The sequence below is a fragment of the Glycine soja genome, chromosome 17 (assembly GCF_004193775.1).
Source record: "Glycine soja cultivar W05 chromosome 17, ASM419377v2, whole genome shotgun sequence".
NCBI lineage: Eukaryota > Viridiplantae > Streptophyta > Magnoliopsida > Fabales > Fabaceae > Glycine > Glycine soja.
Genome location: NC_041018.1, coordinates 31,980,060 through 31,988,052, shown reverse-complemented (window position 1 = coordinate 31,988,052; position 7,993 = coordinate 31,980,060). Strand labels below are relative to the sequence as shown.

The window sequence follows — 7,993 nt, the reverse complement described above, 5'->3', positions numbered from 1 at the left end:
ACCTCCCAAATCCTAAAATCTAATTTTATTGTTTTAAAAATATGGTAAAAAGTATTTTAACAACCAGTAAAATATAGACTCAAAATTATCCAAACAAATTTTGAGTTAAAAATATCATTTCAAAACTGAAAATTACCATGCCTTAGTCTTCATTCTATGCTTTTATTTTTGTACTCAAACTCTTTTTTTTACTGCTCTTTTTAAATTAGGATTAGGTTTTAAATTTTTATTTATTTCAAAAATAATAACAAGTCTCAATAAGAAATAGTAGATAAATAAAATATATGAAAAGCTATTTCCTTCTTATTCTTAAGGGATAAAATACATATTTTTTAAGTTATTTTAATTTATTTATTTAAATAAAAGTAACCATTTTAGGATGGACTAGGATATTAATATTTTCCTTGTGTGTAATTGATCTTAACACGATCTCAAATCTTATTTTAAAGACCAAATAAAATTGTAAAACTAAGTCAACAAACACACTTTTCTTATAGAGTCCACGATCAAAAGAGACAATGTTTGACATGCTTCTGACCAAGCTTGACATGAGGGAAGACAACATTGATTTGCGGTCACGATTAAAGATAGAGTTCGTCCAAATCTAGATTGGTTAGGACCCTACATGAACGTTTAGATTGGAGCCAATTTACAATTAGAAGTCAAACGAAAAGTGATAAAGTTTTTCTCAAGCAACACTAACTTATTTGTATGGCCCATTGTTGACATGTCATGAATCGATTATAAGTTTATAAGCAATAGCTAGACCCATTTGCACAAAGACATTCAAAGATGGACCCATAACATTAAGGAGCCTCTAAAGGCTTTTTAAGAAACTAAGGGATTTTCTTCCAGCATCCAACACCATTTCTTCTACACTCAACATATGGAATGAAAAATCAATTTTGTCCTTCATTCATTGATGCTTAAAATGTGAAATACAGATTGGGATTTCGTCTGTCTGCATTATTCATTCACGCTCACTGCATTTCTCCTCTCATCTTCTTCTCTTCAATCTGTGTTTGATCTTCATTAATCGGTGGTTCATCTTCATCAATTCGTGTGTGCTTGTTGTTGGTGTTCGCCATCGTCACGTTATCGCTGTCATGAGTCACCGTGAGTTCTGTTGTCACCCTCTGTGTTTCTTTTGAGCACATTTTGTTTTGACATTTTCAGGAGAAGCACACATAGAATTTAGATCAAAGTAGGCTTTTCCTTAAGTTTACTCTTTAGAGTCACTTTGCCACATACATCAAGCTCTTCAAACCACTTGGATATGGTTTCCATCTCTTCGGTTATGTTGACTTTGGGCTCAGATAAACCTTGGTCTACAAAACTTAGCCTCCGCCAAAACATATGGATTGTGTCAAGTGATATGTTACCAAGAACATATCTAGCTAGTTCACATGCACATGAAAGACCGTAAGTAGTTCTCATTATACAACTACAACGAGAACTGCCAATGCCAGCATAATTTACACGTTCAAACTCAGCAACAATCTAATTTAACGTATACCTTGATATCATGCCAATTAGTCTCTTGTATAAGGTAACTTTTAAAAAATGTCTGACCACATGTGTGTTTGTCTTAAAAGATGCCTTAATTTCAGTGTGTTGCAGAGTGATTCTGTTGTTCATGACTTCCTAAACACTACATAGGTCTTCAATGCTATTATGCAATAGTCTCTTTAAGGCCCAATGTACAAACTCAACCCTGCATTTGAAAAACAAACAATTATTTTTATCCATTGAAGTGTTTTTATTAAAACCAATATACATTTACAATTGTCATACCTATTAGTTGTTGTGTTTTCTATATACATCACCTTATTCGTCTAGGCTTTAACAAATCTTTGCTTGTGGGGAATCAACCATGTTTGTTTGACATAGTTAAAAAACATTGGTCATGGTGAGTAAGCAATTTCAAACTTCATAAGACACTCATTGAACTCTTGCTCGGAAGGACAATCCACCAGACTCCCCCATGTTTCCATGACATAATCCCATGCATTTTTTTTTATCCACAAAGGTTTTACATTTTGCTTTCACATTCTTATCATTGTGAAATTGACACAAAAAGTTAGTTGTCTCAGTGAAAATAGTTTTCACTGCATTCGTCAATGTTGAATCTCTATCGGTAACAATAACTTGAGGGATTGCATCATATCTCAGAAAAATACCTCGAAATAGTTCCAGAGCACAAACAACATTATTTATACATTTTTCATCCAAATAGGCAAATGCAATTGAAAATGTCATTCAGTAGGTGTCACACCAACAATGTCTAGTAAAGACATCCTGTATTTGTTTGTTTTGTAGGTATTATCTATAAGAAATACCAAATTACAGGCATTGATTAATTTCACTAATCAGAATGACTCCAAAATATATCACGTACAACATCTTCATCCTTTAACCTATGTCAATGAATATATTAATTGTGTTCAAGAAGCTTCATTAGTTGTTGCATTTCACTATTATTGCCTCTTATAGAAGAACGATATGCATATCTTGCATTGTACACTTGCTTCATTGTTGTACAAGTGTTGACATTGTGCTCCTTCAAAGTGAGAAGAATATTATTTGGTTTAACCATTGACTTTGTCATATCACCAATAATAATCTTCTCATCATCGGTCAGTCGACCAACATATGAATGTCCAACGAATGACTTAGCCAATGCATGATTATGACTCCCACATATTAACTTCACCATCCATTCTTCACCTCCCAACACTTGTTTCACTGACAGCTTAAAGGGACACCCACATTTTCTAATGTGAGTCATTGTTCATACTAAATCTTTCTTATATTCCCTATATTTTCCACTCCTCTCACAACCAATTTAAACATATGAGGTTCTTCCTATCTTTCCAGTATTTGTGTTTGACCTTATTATCATCACCAGAAAACCAATATCATACACAATAAAACGAGTCCAATGCAAAACGTCATCATGGGTAACAAACACCTACGAAAGAGATAATACATGTTTAGTTTTCGAGGAACATTCATTTACTTACTTTAACAATATACACAATTATATTAATACCTGAGAAGTATTGAAGACATGTTAACTTCTTCAAACACACCAGGTTCTTTTCATTGTCTTCATTCATATTAACTTTTTCAGACATTATGTTATGATATCCGTAGGGGGTAGGAATGACAACAAGGTGGATTCAGATTTACAAAACATGAGTGGAAAAATGAAACCAAATCCTATCCTCATTGGATTTTAGTGGGACACATATGGGGCGAAGTGACATACCTAAACCCTAACTCAAACCCGCTTCTCCAAGTTGGGGAAAATCAGGGTGGGGTTGAACAGGTACTAACAGGTTCGATTTTTATTGCCAAGCTTATCCATAGGAATTGAAGATTATGTCAGAAAATTTTAACAACTCATGCATTTTGTTCAACCAATTCAATTATACCCCCTTAACCTACAACTACTAACTACTACAATTCAATTGATGAGGACACAACTAAGGGCAAAGACCATGAAGCACTTGAAGGACCCATGACCAAAGATAGACTTAAAAAGGCCCAACACAGGGCAATGACCATGAAGCACTTGAAGGGCCCATGACTAGAGACAGACTTAAAAAGGCCCAATACAGTGATGAGGACACAACTAAGGGCAATGACCATGAAGCACTTGAAGGGCCCATGACCAGAGGCAGACTTAAACAGACCCAACACGTCATAGAGACAAGACTGGTCATTTGTATATCTGCCATTGATGATGATTGAAGGCCCATGTTTTCCATAATTTTTATTTTTATTTTATTATTTAATTTTTGCAATTAAATAAATAAAATTGGTGGTTGTGGCTGAAACCTATGCCTTTTTAGTTGCACCAATTTATTTTGTTTTTAGGGTTTGGTGAACTATATATATTTTCTTCAAAATGAATGAAAGAGACTTTTGACATTCTTTTCAAATACGTGAGAAAACTTCTCTCAGGGTTTCTGTTGAACCAAATTCTGACTTATCAAGGTTGATTCCTTGTGGCGTCACCGTGACTTATCTTCCATCTCTGGAAGTGGCGCCCCTCTCCGTCAACATTCCTGTATCAAACGTTCTGCCCCGTAAGGTTTACGTCACTAATGGGTTCGATTTTTATTGCCAAGCTTATCCATAGGAATTGAAGATTATGTCAGAAAATTTTAACAACTCACACATTTTGTTCAACAAATTCAATTAGACCCCCTTAACCTACAACTACTATCTACTATACTATATAAGATTATGTTTGATTCTATTAGATGATGATAGTGATTTCCTCCCAATAATTCAATTAATTAATGCGAATTTTATATTTATTCTATTTTATTTGAATTAAATCTTAAATTATTAATTGATATGATAAAATATTAATTGATTGATTAATATATATATATATATATATACTTTTTTTTAACATATCTTCTTTTCTGTTGTTCTTAGAAAGACATTGTCAAAGTCTCTAACATGTTAAACTTATTTTAATCGGTCCTAATTGATATTTTTATATTTTTACCTTTATTATTTTTTGGCATTTATCATAATTACAATAATAAAGTTTTTAATAAAAAGGAAAAAATTAAATATAAAAATTGAGTGGGCAATATTTATTTATTAATTTTAATAAAGTTTAATTTCTTATGACATTTGTTCACTTAAAAATATTCAATGAATTATTACAAAAAATTACACAAATTGAGAGATTTGTGTCACTTCAAACCCTGCTTAGTTGTCACAGTTGAGAGATTTGTATCATATAAACATGAGCATTGGATTACTGGACCTCTAATTGAAGGGTGCTGAATCAATTTTTGCTCTTAATGCCACTTGAAACATTTATTGGTTTTTGACAATGTTGTCTGAGTTTTGTCAAACCTACTGTTTTCTTGCATACCTTTGAACTAACATATCTTGTTGCATTCTCTTGACTTTTTAATATTTCTCCCCTCCTCTCCACTTGCAGAGGATGCTGGGGATTGCTTCCTAAATCTAAATTGTTTGTAATTGGAGCATATTATAGGTAGTAAGGCCTCCTTGATGGATAAATTTCATTCATCTTTAGGAATCTTTCACCATGCATCGGAGGGAAATGTACTTAAGGCTATTGAGCTCACAGGGCAGCTGGCACAGGATATTCTGGAGGACAATAACGATTTGCTGTTTGATCTTCTAAGCCTTCATTTGGTAGACCTTGTCTGCTCTAAGGAATGGTAAGATGAGATTAATTTTACTTCCTAGAGAGCATGTTGCAAACTTCTTGCTTTCATAGAATCTCATGTTATTGGCAGGGCAGAAGCTTTGGAGTTTGCTCAGACCAAGTAGAGTCCTTTAAGTGTGAAGAAGCAGAAATATATGGAAAAAATAGAAGTATGTTTACCTTTTGCTAACAATTTATTGATACATGAGTGTGCTTTTAAGGTTGAAGTAAACATAAAGCTGCCCTTGTTTCAGGGTTTTATGTCCCTTCTTGCTTATTAGAATCCAGTGGAATGCCAAATGTTTCATCTGATTGGCTTAGACTATCGGCAACAAGTTGTGGATAGTTTGAATCAAACTATTCTCGGTTGGTTAACTTCATTATACTCTGTATACTTAATATATATTTTATTGCAAATCTCAATACTTTGTTCTATCCCTGCTAAATATGATCTATATAGTCTTTGTCTTTTTGTTTATTTTTTCTGTTGATGTTGGTGATGGCCAGCACACTTTAACCTTCCCATCCACACTGCCATGGAGCGGCTTATACAACATACCCCAGTAGTTAGACAATGCTTAAGCCAGGAGGTTAGGCATTTCCTGTTTCAGTTTTAGTTTTCGATGGCAGCATATGTTGGCTATTTTTCACGGAATAGCTTTTGCAATTTAAGCTTTGACACTAATTCTGTCCAACTGATAAACCATTTGGTTGCTCATCTATTTTTAAGAGCACGTAAGCACCCGTGCACAAGTGCAACAAGAGATGTAACTACTTTATTGTCCACAAATTAATTAGTCAGTGTTTCAAACTGATTCCTTCATTTGCTCATTGCAGGATGGGGAGCCTCCACCATTTTCCTTGAAGGATTTTCTTAAAAGTCAATGAAAAGCAGTTAAATATCTACTGGGATGTTGGGGAATGAATCATGCGTACATTGTGCCTTTTTTGCCACATAAGGGATTGGTGCATGCATGATTTGATCAGTAGTGTAAAGTTGTCTTCATATACTCTTGTATAAATTTTTTGGTAGCAGGCTATCTAGATCTTTGAGGGCGAGCCCTGGTGCAGCGGTAAAGTTGTGTCTTGGTGACTTGTTGGTCATGGGTTCGAATCCGGAAACAGCCTCTCTGCATATGCAAGGGTAAGGCTGCGTACAATATCCCTCCCCCATACCTTCTGGGCAATGGGGTACGAAGTTTTTAGGCTATCTAGATCTTTCGGGTCATACTGCATTCTTTAGGTATTAGTGTTCCCATGAAATTGGAGAAAATTGCAATTCTACCGGATTAAGATAATACTTTCTTTCTGGCGAGTTTGATCTAATTGTGACCTTAAGATGTCGTCATTCTTCCATAGTTTTCCACATTTTAGATTGTATTCAATCCCTTGTGAGGTTTAGATGACAACCAAATACATTTTTTTTCATGCCCTGATTTTTGAAGCGAAAGGCATCTATTACATCTTTTTGGCTAAATGTTCGGAACATAAAAGAAAAAGATATGATAATTCACACTCTAATCAATCAATTAAATCAATTGATAAAAAAAAGCAAATTTGTACCATTTTTTGCTTTCTGACATTTGATTAAAAAAAAGTAATTTACTTTTATATATATATATATACATATATATATATATGAATTATTTTTAAAATATTAGAAATATAAATATAATTTTTATTGTTTGATTATGTTTAAAATATTTGATTTTATCTCACGATTTATTTTTAAGAAAAAATGTTATTTAAAAAATGTATAAATTTGAATGTGACCCCTGCATAGTATTCATAAAACTATAAAATCAGGATAAGCTTAAAAAATTGATTAAAAACTATAAAACTGATTAAAAGGGTAATTAGCATAATTTTGAAGGATGAATAGTTAAAAATTCAACAAGAAAATATAACTCATAATGTTACATAATGCTCTTTCTTTACACGCACACACACATATATAACTCAATCCGGCAAAAAAAACATAGTATATATAACTCAATGATCCAAAGTAAACTTATATGAATCATAAAAAAAAACAAAAACAAAAACTAGGAATCAAATAGTAATTCTTGTAAGAGGTTTACACAATCATTTAGTGATCCTTAACGTACTATGATCGTAAGTAAAAGAAAAATTGTAAGAGAACTTTAAGAAGGAATGGATTGTTTCCCCGGCTATGATTCTATCTTTCCAAAATACTTGGGAGGAACAACACCATCAAAACCTTCTATTAAGATCACCTTATTATCAGAAAATGTAAAGCTTCATACCTTCTACAATTCTACCGGATTAAAATAATATTTTCTTTCTAGGAAATTTGACCTAATTGTGGCCTTAAGATGATGTCATTCTTCCATAGTTTTCCACATTTTAGATTGTATTCAATCCCTCGTGAGATTTAGATGACAACCAAATACATTTTTTTTCATGCGCTGATCTTTGAAGAGAAACACATCTACTTCTTTTTGGCTAAATGTTCGGAATATAAAAGAAAGAAAAAGATGACAATTCATGCCCTCTAATCAATCAACTAAATCAATTGATAAAAAAGCATGCTTCCTGATAATTGATTTAGAAGAAGTAATCTACTTTTTTAAATTTTATATATGAACTATTTTTAAAATTTAGAAATATATATATATATATATATATATATATATATATATATATATATTATTTTTTGCTTATGTTCAAAATATTTGATTTTATCTCATGTTTTATGATTTATTTCTAAACAAATAAATGTTATTTAAAAAAAATGCATAAATATGAATGTGACCCCTGCATAGT

The 7,993-nt window shown here is 32.5% G+C and overlaps 1 pseudogene; it reads left to right on the top strand.

Moving 5' to 3' along the window:
• The first annotated feature begins 4,866 nt into the window (after positions 1-4,866).
• LOC114392400 lies at positions 4,867-6,094 on the top strand (annotated as a pseudogene).
• The last annotated feature ends 1,899 nt before the right edge of the window (positions 6,095-7,993 follow it).